Genomic DNA, 13,973 nt, shown 5'->3' with positions numbered 1-13,973 from the left:
AGAACAAGGTATGGGCATTACGAGTTTGTCGTGCTACCCTTTGGGTTAACTAACGCCCCTGCAACTTTCATGTGCTTAATGAACAATGTATTTCATCGATATTTGGATAGATTTGTGCTGATATTTATCGATGATATACTGATATACTCCCGTACCATGGAAGAGCACAAGGAGCACCTTAGATTGGTGCTACAAACCCTCCGAGAACACCAATTATATGCTAAGTTCAGCAAGTGCGATTTCTTCAAGGAAGAAATACAGTATTTAGGCCATATAATCACAAAGGAAGGGATCGCAGTGGAGCCTGAAAAGATAAGGACCATAGTGGAATGGCCCATACCGAAAGATGTAGCAGACATCAGGTCCTTTATGGGGTTAGCCGGTTATTACAGACACTTTGTAGAAGGCTTCTCAAGAGTAGCGTATCCTATCACCTCCCTACAGAAAAAAGGAAGAGCATTCAAATGGACCCTGGAATGTCAAAGAAGTTTTGAACAGCTTAAGCATCTGCTCACCACTGCACCCATTTTGAGCATAACCAATCCTAATAAGGACTATGTGGTGTGCATTGATGCAAGCAAGGAGGGCGTGGGAGGTATGTTGATGCAAGAAGGGAAAGTAATAGCTTATCACTCAAGGAAACTAAAAGAGCATGAGCAGAAATATTCTACCTGTGACTTAGAGCTAGCAGTCGTCATACACGCCTTGAAGATGTGGCGAAATTATCTCATGGGGAGGAAATTTTTATTACCAACAGACCACCACAGTCTGACCAATTATTTTAGCCAACCCACTTTAAAAGTGAGACAAGCACGATGGGTAGATTTCCTAAGTGGTTTTGACTTCGATATCAAACACTTAAAGGGGAAATAAAACCGGGTGGCTGACGCCTTAAGTCCGAAGGTACAATGTTTGTACAAAATTTCCTTCAACGAATGGAAAAGTCCCTTCGAGGAAATGATAAAAAAGGCAGCAGAACAAGATGCTGAATACCAACAAATAAAACAGCAAGTACAACAGTCTACCAGCGAGAAGAATCAGCAAGGATATGAGGTAGATAATGCTGGAATGTTGTATTATAAAAAGAGGCTATATGTACCTAGTCAAAACAGTCTTAAAAATCTGATTTTGGATGAATTTCACATCAGTCACTATGTTGGACACCCAGGGTATCAGAAAATGATCACTGCGCTTCGAAAAGAGTACTATTGGCCAGGTATGAAGAAGAATGTAGCCGAGTATTTAGCACGGTGTTTGGAGTGCCAACAAATTAAAGCGGAGCATCAACATCCAGCGGGGTTATTGCAACCACTACCCATTCCGGAATGGAAGTGGGAAACCATTTCCATGGATTTTATAACAGGGCTGCCTAAGACAAAGAAGAATAACGATTCTATTATGGTGGTGGTAGACAAGTTGAGTAAAGCAACACATTTTATACCTGTGCAATCCACCTATAGGGTTGTACAAATTTCCCATATCTTCATGCAGAATGTGTTTAAATTGCATGGACTCCCGAAGACGATAATTTCAGATCGTGACGTGAAATTCACGTCGGCCTTTTGGAAGACATTATTTGCAGAATTGGGGACACAGCTGAACTTCAGTACAGCGTACCACCCCCAGACCGACAGACAAATAGAGCGGGTGAACCAGGTGGTAGAAGACATGTTAAGAGCATATGTAATGCAGCTACCAACGTAGTGGGAGGAGTATTTGCACTTGGTTGAATTTGCATACAACAACGAGTATCATACTTCATTACAAATGAGTCCCTTTGAGGTCCTATACGGGCGGAAATGTCGCACACCCTCAAGTTGGGGTGGACTTGAAGACAAATTAAGGTTAGGGCCAGAAATGCTTAAGGAAATGGAGGATATGGTGAAAAGGGTACGCTCTAATTTAAAAGCTTCTCAGGATAGACAAAAGAGCTTTGCTAACCGGAAGAGGAGGTTCAAAGAATACCAAGTCAGTGACCATGTTTACGTGAGGATCCAAGCCAGGAAGAGTACACTGCAATGGAGCAGGTGTGCCAAGTTGGTACTCGATATTGTGGACCATTACAAGTCTTGGCAAGAATTAGGTCGGTGGCTTACCAGCTCACCCTGCCAAGTCACATCTGGGTCCACAATGTCTTCCATGTCTCTGTGTTAAAAACATACGTTTATGATCCTAAAAATGTAATTCGATGGCAAGATATACAGGTAAGGATTATTTCCAGTAGACCAGTCTAAAATTTTTCCTTTGAAGAAACTGATTTTGAATATTGCGTGTGCAGGTCGAATCGGAAGAAGTCTTGGTCGAGCCACCGAGCATCCTCGACCGGAGAGAAGTACAGCTGCGGAAGAGAGCTATTACCCAAGTTAAAGTGCAATGGCAGCACTATGGGCCTGATGAGGCCACCTCGGAAGATGAAGAGCTCATGAAGAAGACTTATCCGGAGTTGTTCTTGGATAACGGACATCAGGACGATGTCCAATTTCAGGAGGGGGAGATGTAATGCCCCAGGAGAATGTAAATATTTAATGTTACTATGGTTAAAAGATGAATATGACATTATTTACTGTTTGGAATTTAATAATATTTTTATTATTTCTTTAATAAACAAGAAATGTTTTCTTGGTGGAAGTTGGCAACTTCTGAGAGGGAAGTTGGGGAAAAACAGTTGCAGTGAACTGCAACCCTAACTACCTCTCATAACTGAAAAGGTTTCCAGGGAAAAGGAAAAAAAGAAAAAGAAAAAAAAGGTTAGTCTGCGCTGTTGGGACAGGCAGGAGAGGGGAAAAGCAGGAAAAGAGGCCAAGTCTGGTGATGACCAGATAGCCAAGCATGAAAGTGCCAACAACTTGCTGAGGGTCGTGGTCTGGCAAGAGCTAGGGGGAGATTCTGGTCTCGAAAGACGAATCTCAAGGTTGGGTGGCAAATCAGAAGCGGAGCAACAGAGGAGGTCCAACTTCTGGAGCACTTGTAAGTTACATCGGTACAGGTAAGTGAAGAATACTCTTAACCATTCTACAAGTAGTTTGGGTAGGAAAAGAGATATATGAAAAAAATTACTTCACTGTAAAGTACTGTGATCAGTTAACTATGTTATGAATACTATATTAAATTATCTTTGCTATAAAATTCCTAAGAGTTTGCAAGTATCCAGTGTTTGTGTCTTTTGGGAGGGGAAGAAACTCTATGAAATATAACCCGTCATACGACCAATGTATTCTTTCTGGAGAGGAATATAAGAAAAGAATAGTAGCGAAAGATACCTGAAACCCTCTTGGTGGGTGATTACCACCTTGGTATTGTAGAACAATATAGCGGTCTATTAGAATTAGAATACTGCAAATATGGAAGTCTATACATGAGGGTTTCACCCTACAGATATAACAATGACATCTCTGGCACTTATGAAATACACGCTTGGAAATAACCAAGATTTAGTACAAAAAATTAGAGAACGGAGAAGTAAGAAAATTACACCAAAACTCAATGCTATGAGATGATGGTGGGAATAACAATAACCATTGAAATTCCTTAACGGATAACTCAGGCTTGGAGTAGATTTTACCACTCAGGAAAGAAAACCTTCATTATTAGGAACCAGCGAGGGTTAGCCCGGTGAGAGTCACCCTCTGGCGCCTTACATGAAAAGTCTAGTTAAAAGAAGGGTGACGGAAGCCCCACAATATTGGTCACAAACATGACAATAGACAAACGAAGACAACCCGGAAAAGGAAATGATTACTGTTAGGTGACGGCGTTTCACTCGCTAGTGCTGAGATGAAACTCGGGTCTCGACCTGAAGACAACCTCTTCCCAAAACAGCTAAACGACATTCATACTGTAAATTGATATTCATACTATAAATTGATATTCATACTGTAAATTGATATTCATACTGTAAATTGACATTCATACTGTAAATTGATATTCATACTATAAATTGACATTCATACTGTAAAGTAGCATTCATACGGTATATTAGGAATTACATGAAGAACCTGACAAACTACAGTGCTAAACATCATGCAGAACTTCCTGTTAATAACAAAACCATAACTTTCCTGGAAGCAGAGTTAACTCATTCCCATTTTTTTTAACAAAAGAAACTGTAACAACATCAACAGCTAAGTAATGAAAAAAACAGAGTATAAACCATTGAAAGAAAAGCATGGCGATATTATCAAGTTCTATTCAAGAGAGACTGCCATGTATAGCCTAAGTATGAGATAAAATTAGGTAGACAGTAATTCCTATCAAGTCCTTGTACATGAAACAAGATATGAAATATGTCATGAGGTCGCCCTAGAAATTCTAAAGAGGGCCTGCTGGAACTAGTAAAAAATTTACATACATGGCCGAATGGCTCAATAAAATAGAACGACGAATTTAAATAACCTCTTCTCCTCTAAGGTTCTATTATATAATAGAATATACATGTAGTAAACAGTCTTAGCAGGTATAGACGCCAAGACCCAAACTGGGTCACCAACAGTGAGCCATACGAGCCACGGAATCTGAACATCAACGGAAGGGACCGCTGACTTAGCCAGCCTTTTTTTTTTTTCAGAAAACAGCTTTAACAAGAAAAACATATTTTTGCATACCAATGAATTCCGAGCAGGAACTTTGGCCCGAGAGTGCTTCAGCATCCAACGCCAACTGCAACTAGGATTGGCCTGAAGTACTTGCGAATAAGAGCCGTATGGTTAAAAGATGTGAATAACTGAGCATGAAACTAGTTATCACCCTAAAACAAATGATATAGAAGGGGAAAATAAGCTACATGGGATGAACCCTCTTGCTGTACCTGGTGATGCAACTCGGTAGCCAAGGGGAGCTTCAGAACCTCCATGCACATTCATCTCAGCAAACAAACTCTGAAACCGAGTCAGAACAAGCCTGTAGTCGATACAGGGGTCGGAGCGACTCTCCAGAGCTTTTCATATGAAAAATGAGACTATCTATTGGCGCAAGGGTAGGGTAAGTCGGTAAATCCTTGCTGCAGCCGTTGGATCAACATTCGAGTCGCATAGCCGTAGATGCATGAATGATCCCAAGGAGGTATCTATAGCCTGCCCACGCCACGTGCCAGGCGGGACAGACAGTAATACACACAAATCACCTAAAACAAGTTTTAATGACTATGCATTGTTAATCTGAGGACATCTGTAGAGAATACACAAATTGACGGATGAGATTGATGACAATCTCTCGTAGGTCAGGTCAGACAGATAACCCTGTGTGTGAGGCGATATGGCCTTATCCAATAACCAAATGAAATTAAACGATGAGACCAAAAGCTTACAGACCTCGAAGTTGTAATCATGTGAGGCGTACTTAGATGAATGATTGTCAACCTTATAAAGTGTGCAAATCACCGTGAGGTGAATCGATATTATGTGGGTCTGGGTAAATGACATATATATAATTTTTATTTTTTTTTTGTCTCGGGGTATATGACAAGTAGTCTCACTATTTTACATTTTAACTATTTCTGGGTATATTTTTTTGTCAATTTATTGTGAAATCTAACAAATATTTTTAGAAGTTACAAGTTTATGTACTCTATATACTATACATTCATTGGATGTATCGAGGGATAAGAGGGATGCAATTTTTTTCAAATTTTGCACTCTAAAAGGGTTTGTACCTGAAGATATTTGATCCCTCTAGGTTCATTCTAGATCTATGCCTAAGATGGGTCTATTCTGGTATATCTAGTTTGCAATATTAATTATATTTGTATAACGACTTTTTTGTCATATTGAATTTTAATATTTTATAGTTAAATATTTATGAAAAAATCAATAAATTTATTTGATATTTTCATTTTTAAATTTTAAAACTAATTTCCATATAGATCCTATTATAATAATAAAATTAAAAAAACATAAATTAGTTGTCATTCTTTGGGAATTTAATTGTGTATAGGTTTTGAATTGTGCAATGTTTCCAGTGGACTCACCGCCCCATCATTAGGGACAAATGGTTTTGAGTGAACTCACCACCCATCATTAGATACAAATGGTTTCGAGTGGACTCGCCACCCATCATTAGAGACAAATGTAATCTTGATGAATTAGAAATTTAATGTGTGGCGGTTATTAATATTATAAATATATGTTTTAATGAAGTAATTAAATTTACAAAAACATCAATTACTTAATTAAAACACATATTCATAATATTAAATAAATTTTAACATTAGTATCTTTTTATTATATCTATATTATCTTAGAGGTACTTTTCTGATTCATCAAAATTTTCTTTTATCTTTAATAATGGATAGTGAGTCCATCGAGATATATAATTTAATATATAAAAATATATATTCTTTAAATCTTTCATTTATTTCCAAGTTTCCAATATTATATGACACACTTTTTTATCTTTTAGTTGTTCACACATAGAATATTGACATATTCAAATGTTTTACAGTTTTTAAGTCGAGTCTAAAGTCTTCCTGGTCCAAATATTAAAAATTCTCAAATTCCCACCCACATGAGAATGTGGGGTGGGGGAAATGTAAGGAAAAAAACATTTTCATCAAAATTTATGCAAGTGAATTAAATTTCGTAATCGTGACGACGATAATTTATTACAATGCAACCTTAATCTACCAAAACATTAAAACGTAAATGTGAGAATTGGCTAATATATTTAAATAAATATGTGAATTAACTAATATATTTAAATATATTCTTTGTGCGATCAAATATATTGGATTTGCCTAAGTTAATGATTCAGAAAATTAGAAAATTAAATAATATTACATATGTTTTATGCTATTTAATATAGAGTATAATTTTTTTTAATTTTAAGAATATAAACATTTCAAAAATATTAATTAAATAAAAAATTAATATCTTAAATTTTGATAATTTTCAATTGCATTTTATTAAACTTTTCATTTATGAAAAAATATTAAAATATTAACCTCATATCAACTCAACCAACTTTCTCTCAAAACACCTCTGACTTATCTAGAAGTACAGCCTAAATAAAATTAAGTGTTAAACAATGTGTTATCTCTCCCTAAAAGGGGTACTGAAAAAATGTTGTGTTTTTTTAAATATTATAAATGTAATTGTAAATGGAATAAAATATTTGTATTTCATTAAATAAACAATAAAAAAATCAAAATATTTAAAGATAATTACATTCACATTTACGAAATTTTATTATTATTATTATCTAATTTTAAGGTTATGATTAAGTTGGATACTAAATTAGTGTATAAAACATCTTTGTTTATGGGACAAAGGACTCTTTTAGCACATACATATTTTGCCCAGCATATTCACGTATAGATTAATTAATGCATTGATTTGATTTAGATGAAAGCCATAATTTTGCTAAAAAAAATTGGCATTTTTTTTTTTGGAAATTAAGATAAGATTTCGAGTACCAAAGATTCTCAATAATGTTAAATCTATTTTCATCGTCTAAAAAATAATTCAATACTAAACCTATTTTTACCATCCAAAAAATAATTCAAACACTCCTCTGATTAAATTTCAAACACTCTTATAATTAAATTTCTGGACATTTTAATTATGAAGTGCCAAAATGTGACCATGTCCAGATGGTGCAGGGAGATCAGCAGGTATTTAAAAAAAAAAATTGTGAAAGTTGGGATTGGGCCTTTTTATTATGCTCATTCATTTCTCAACTCCTTCCCACCATCCTGTCGGTGATATTCGGTCAGAGCATTATGTAATTATTGGCTTAATATTTGAGGAAATTGGGCCCATGCTCCTTTCCAATCGTTCCTCGGACCATCCATGCTCCTTTCCAATCGTTCCTCGGACCATCCAGTTTCCTGTGAATGATATTCGGCGGTAGCCTTACGTAAAGATTTATTATGATCTCACGCAACTATGCCAAGCACCATGTATTCCCGTAAAGAAAACCGACGTTATCGAAGAGTGAGGGCCCACATAAATTATGATGACAAACTTCACTGCCATCACGTGGTGTGCAATTAACCGCCTTCGAGTTCATCTACAGACAGCTCATTTTCTCCTATAAATCCAGTTGTTCCAGAAGTCCCGAGAATGTAATCCAATAGTTAGGGTGTGATGACCAGGGATATGATGTTATGGGTGCCTATTTATGAAATGGAAGTTGACCAGAGAAATCCTGGCAAGATACATTTCAGAAGCATGGGTGGCCTCACCAGGACGTGTCCGTTGAATACTATGCCAGAAGAAAGTAGTAGTAATATTCTTTTTGCAGTGTTATTTATCTGTTGGCTGTGCTTTAGGGTCTGGCGTAGTTTGTTTATTACTTTAGCTGGGAGAGCGACAGTACTTCATTTAGTAGTTGTTTATTCTTACACGCCATCAAAGTGTAATATCTCGTACGAAAACCAGCAGTGCCCAAGCTTTTTCAACGATTGGCTTTTGGATGCAATGAACGGTTAAACATTTCCCTTTAGAACCAAAAAAACAACCGTTCGTATACTAATATAATTGGCTACCAATATACAGTGAACATAAACCATAATATATGCTAAATAGCAAGGATCCTAGGTGATCGCAAATTAGACATTTGTGGCTGAAAAAAAATAGATCACTCTCGCTGCAAAATAGAGCACTCTTGCTGCAAAAGCAGGGGAGCAGGGAGTGTAGGTTTAAATGACCCATGTTCAGAAGGAAAAGCACCAAAAACACCTCTCAAAAAAATGAAAAAAGAACCTCAAGTATAGGGGAAGGCACGAGAGCTAATAGTAGAATCCTGAGCCAAGCATTCAAATTGGATCAGTCCAGGCTGGGCAGCTAAGCGAAGATGCGAGAGCTGATCTCCCCAAAAATTCCGCTCCCTGTAAATATGGCAAAAGGAGATGGAGAGAAAACATGTCCTCATAGAGGAGATCTGATCCAACCAGTGGCGGAGAGATGAGAAAACAAGAGAGGATTTCCCCAAGGCCCAATCGATAGTTGTCGTGGAATCTCCAGTGACTAAGATTTCCTCCAACGTGAGCCACAAAGCACGTGTGAGTGTACCCCATAAGGCCAATATTTCAGCCCTTATGTTAGTCCACAAACATGCAGAACAATGAGTGTTATAGCTCGAGGAGGATGAAATGGATATAACTGCACCACAGCCACAAGACCCATCCACTGATGGCTCGTTGAAAGAACCAATGGGGAAGGTTTGCCTGAAGTTTGTTTAGGACCAAACACGTCTATGATTCTGGGGTTTAGTGGGGCTGATCTCTTAGAAATATGCTACAATTTTGAGGGCAGTAGCACATAGATCAGGGACAACATTGTCAAAGATGTAGGCATTCTGACAATGCCATAACCCCCAGAGAACATAAAGTGGAATGATATGAAAATCAAGGTGGCATGTGGACCAACTGTAAAGGCAAGCAAAACAAGAGAATTGATTCACATCACAGTTGAAATGTAGGGCAAAGGAGACATTTGTCGAGACAGCGATGGCAAAGGGATAGTGAAGAAATAAATGGGATCCATCCTTAGAGTTTGATTTGTAGAGGCAACAACAGCTAGGACCCATGAAACCTCTCTTGAGAAGGTTGTCCCAAGTCAAGATGTGGTTATGTGCAACCAACCAAGTGAAACATTTGAGTTTTAATGCCGCCTCCCACTTCCACATCTAAGCCAGCCAACAAGTGAAGGGATCACATTGGGGACGAGTTATGATATGTAAATAAGCATCCTTTGCCAATATGTCATCACCGTAAGAAGTCCCACCCCAAGTCAGCCGATAAGCTTTCTTAATGAGAACAATGCCAACCTGAGTAAGATGGAATGCAAGGTCTCCCATTCTAAATGAAGCTTCGGCGTAGCTCCAACTCATAAGCCCTATACCAATGGGTGGAAGGGAACCCCACATGCTGAACTAGTCCAATGTGTGACAGGTGTTGAAGACACCCATTGTGTAGGTGGAGGATGATTGACATAGATAGGGCATGAAAACCCTCCATGCCCACCATGGCATCAAGACCAACCAAAATGTTGTTGGCTTGGCCCACAACCCATCAAAGATTGTTGCACAACCATAGACGAGCTTGCATTAAACTATGCCAAACAAAGGATTCCCTTCTCATAATAAGGGCACCAACCCTAATCCAGTCCTCCAAGGAAGTTGAGCAGAGCTATTTATCTCTTATAATCTATTGCCAGATTGCCCCCCCCCACTAATGCCTGCCAAAGATTAATTGTAAGCAATGCACCATTAAAGGAATTGATGTCCTTGATACCCCAACACCCAAAATCAAGTGGCTTACAGATATTAGCCAAAGAAATTAATTGAAACTTTGTCTTTGCCCCTGTGCCTGACCAAATAAAATATGCTTTGATTGCATTGATTTTGTCAATAACTTCGATAGGGAGATGAAATATGTGCATCCAATAGATAGGTATTCCCTAAAGCAAAACCTTTACCAAAATCATCCTACCACAAAAGGATAGCCACTTATGCTACCACTCAGATAACTTCCTCTTGAATTTTTCAAGTATCCAATCCTAGTCTTGCCTCCTATAATTGCATGGCTTCAAATGGAAGCCAAAGTATTTAAAACCATCCACTAGGGGAATGACTTTAATACCAAACAAATTTGCAATCCTTTGAATTTCAATATGTTCCACACAATCTGCAATTAATTTAGTCTTGTCCTTGTTCAATAAGAGTCCAAACGCTCTACCAAATTTAACAAGTACCAAGGATATATATTTCCATTAAGCTAGCTTGGACGCCCCCATCCCCAACACATCATCCATGAACATAATGTGGGAGAGCTTTAAGTTGTTCGTTATCTTGCATCCCAAAATGCGACCATCTTCCCTTGTAACCTTGATAGCTCGACTCAACCCATCTATCACTAATATGAATCACAGTGGGGACAAGGCACATCCTTGTCGAAGACCTCGATATATTTTGAAGAAATGTGTAGAAGTCCCATTAATCAGTACAAAAGGGTTAGTTGCAGTGACACATGCCATTATCCAATTGATATTTCTCCGAGGTAAGCCAATCCCGTGAAGTATAAGCCTTAAGAATTCCTAATTAACTCTATTGAATGCTATGATGAGGTCTATTTTGATGAAGTAGGCATTTAGGTTTTTAGATTTGATAGAATGGATACACTCTTGGGTAATCCTCATTGCATCTTGGATTCGCCTTCCTGCAAGGAAGCCAAATTGCTCCAAAGAGATGTGTGCAAACAACAGATGTTTCATTCTATTTTCTATCATCTTGGAAGTCATCTTATAAACCACATTTCATAATGATATTGGTCTATAATCAGAAAAAATATAGATCTTTGCAACTTTAGGAATGAGTGTTAAAAATGTGTTGTTTGCAACTCCAATGACGTGCCCACTGATACGTGTTTCCTCCACCATTGCTAGTAAGTTTGGGCACATCAGGTCAGAGAAGAAGAGATATAGGTCAACCAACCAACCATCTGGCCCGAGGCTCCTATCCTTAGCCAATTCACTTAGCAAAACATTCAATTCCACAGATGTAATAGGCTCATCCAAACAGTCTATATCGGTAGTAGAGACCAGTCGAGAGAATAGTGAATCCATCTCCATTTGATCCTCTGAATGTGCTTCATCGGATGCCTGAAATTAGTTTCTAAAATATTTAATAGCCTCCTACTGGATATCCTTTTGGGTAACAAATGTATCATTCTGCTGATTCCTGATGAGCCAAATCAAATTATGGCTCTTTCTTTTAGAGGAAACTTTATGTAAGAATCGAGTGTTCTTATCCCCTGCTTGTATCCATTGCAATCCTCGTTTCAACCTCCATTCCTCTTCATTCATTTTGAGGATTTTATTTCATCTACAAACAAGATCAGTGAGTGATTTCTTATTTAATTCTGAAAAATGGTCCGATTTTGTTGTGTCCATGAGGGAGGAAATATCTAAATCAATTGTCAGAAGTTCTGCTGAGAGCTCCTTTTTCCTCTTGTATATTCATTGCTTCATAATATGTTTCAATTTGCCTAGCTTGGAAGTGACCAGATCCATACTTCTAGTCGATGTTAACTCCACTGACTTCAACCAAGATTATTTAACTATATCCACAAACACATCTTATTTCAGCCACGAGTGATCGAATTTAAATGGGAGGGTTATAAACTCCCATCTACTCGAAGAAAATGGCATCGTGATCAGATATGCCCAAATGAGTTTTCCAAGTCCTCAGAGATGAAATTTTTTCATACAAGGAAGAGTGTACGAAGAAGTGGTCAAATCGCTTTGCAATGTCGTCCACCCCCGTCCTCCCATTTCGCCAAGTGGGACAAATAGCACAAGGTGCAATACCCCTAAGTGATTTCTAGATAAGGAGTGAATTGAAATATCCTACCATAGGGTCCAACATGCCATTCGAACTCCATACCTGCTTAACATTTAAGGTGAAGTTCATATCACTAGCAACAATAAGTTGATTCAGGTCGAGGATCCCACATTTATATATGCTATGTGTTCTGGAAAAGGAATTATATGTCATTTTCATTTAGAGTTTGGTCATGCAAGTGTGTTATCACCAAAAAATTGATCATCTAGCCTAATTTACTAGATGGATTGAAGTACACCATGTAAAACTAATTTTACCATAGTAACATTGCTTTCACTGTGAGAAATTACTTAATAAACCACTCTTATTAAGTAATTTATAGTTAAACCCATGAAGAAAAATTAAATAAATCATTATTTATTTGATTTTCTTTTAGGAATAATTAATTTAACCACTGTTTTATTATTATTCCTTATCAAATTTGACCCAATGATGAAAAATAAACAGATAAATCATTATTTTTCTCTAAGAACAATTAATTAATCACTAATTAATTATTATTCTTTGTTAAATTTGACTAAATCCCTTAGGAATAATTAAATAAATCGTTATCTGTTTATTATTCCTTAACTAATTCATTGAGATAATAAATAAATCATTTATTTATTTATTATTTCTAAATAAAAGTTTAAATACTTTTTCCGTCCTAAACAAATATAATAAAATATTCCAAGTGGTTATTCCAAGAATGGGATCAATAATATTTTATTATTGTTCATTATTCGAGAATAACTCAATATTTTGTTATAAATAGAATGGTTTTCCATTCATTATTCACTTTCGATTACTTTCATTGTTGCACTCATTCTTGTAACTCTGATTATTTTTATTGTCGCACACCATATCCTTGCTGGGTTTTCACATTATAGAGGAGAGAGACTCTGCACAAGATGAAGACATTTGATGATGACTAAGAACCCATGCCATATAGGGGGACTAGTAACATTTATTTGTTCCCTTCACATGTGTTACAATAAAATTATTCTTTATATATCTGGTTTCCATTGGATGATTGGAGTTATTACTCTTTCTTTTTGTTGTTTAGCTATGATTGTAGCATAGATTCGGACTTTGGAAAATTTTTTTTCTATCAGTTGCTGCAGATCTACAATGTTTAGTAGCCATTTATATTGTTGAGATTGTTTGTCATCCACAATCTTAAGTGGGTTATTTTCCTACATCTTTGAGAAGAAAACACTACAACAAAATTGGCGACTCCGCTGGGGAATTTTCTAATTGTTGCCAATCACAAAATTGGTGACTCCGTTGGGTTTTATACTTCAGATCCAAAAACTTGGGTGACCTTCGGTTTTCAACTTAGGGTTTCTTCCTTTTTCATTCTATTAATGTTTCCTATTTTTTAACCCTAGATCTGATAAATTTCTGACTTTCGCAAGCTTTCCGGTCTTTTCTTCAGGTCACTGGAACCAGCGGCGATAAAGGTGACACTTTTTTTCGAGATTTGCCAAAGAGGATCCACAGAATAGAAATCACAGTTTTTAGCCCAAAAAGTGTGATCTGGGCTCCAAAATGCACCTTTCAACCCAAAAAGTGTGAACCCTATAGAGAAATAGGTCAGTACCTGTGATTTCTGGGTTTTAGGGTTTTCTTAGATTGGTCTCTGGGTTTTGCAGAGA

The 13,973-nt window shown here is 37.1% G+C and overlaps 1 pseudogene; it reads left to right on the top strand.

The window, feature by feature from the left end:
* Positions 1 to 957: 957 nt before the first annotated feature.
* LOC149196284 (leucine aminopeptidase-like) overlaps positions 958 to 13,973 on the top strand; it is a 29,180-nt pseudogene continuing 16,164 nt past the window's right edge.

This window comes from Pinus tabuliformis, chromosome 2_2, assembly GCF_031772625.1.
Source record: "Pinus tabuliformis cultivar Carrire ecotype Pingquan chromosome 2_2, CPIR1, whole genome shotgun sequence".
Classification (NCBI taxonomy): Eukaryota; Viridiplantae; Streptophyta; class Pinopsida; order Pinales; family Pinaceae; genus Pinus; species Pinus tabuliformis.
Note: the sequence above shows the minus strand (reverse complement) of the source record. Positions and strands in the feature narration are given on the sequence as shown.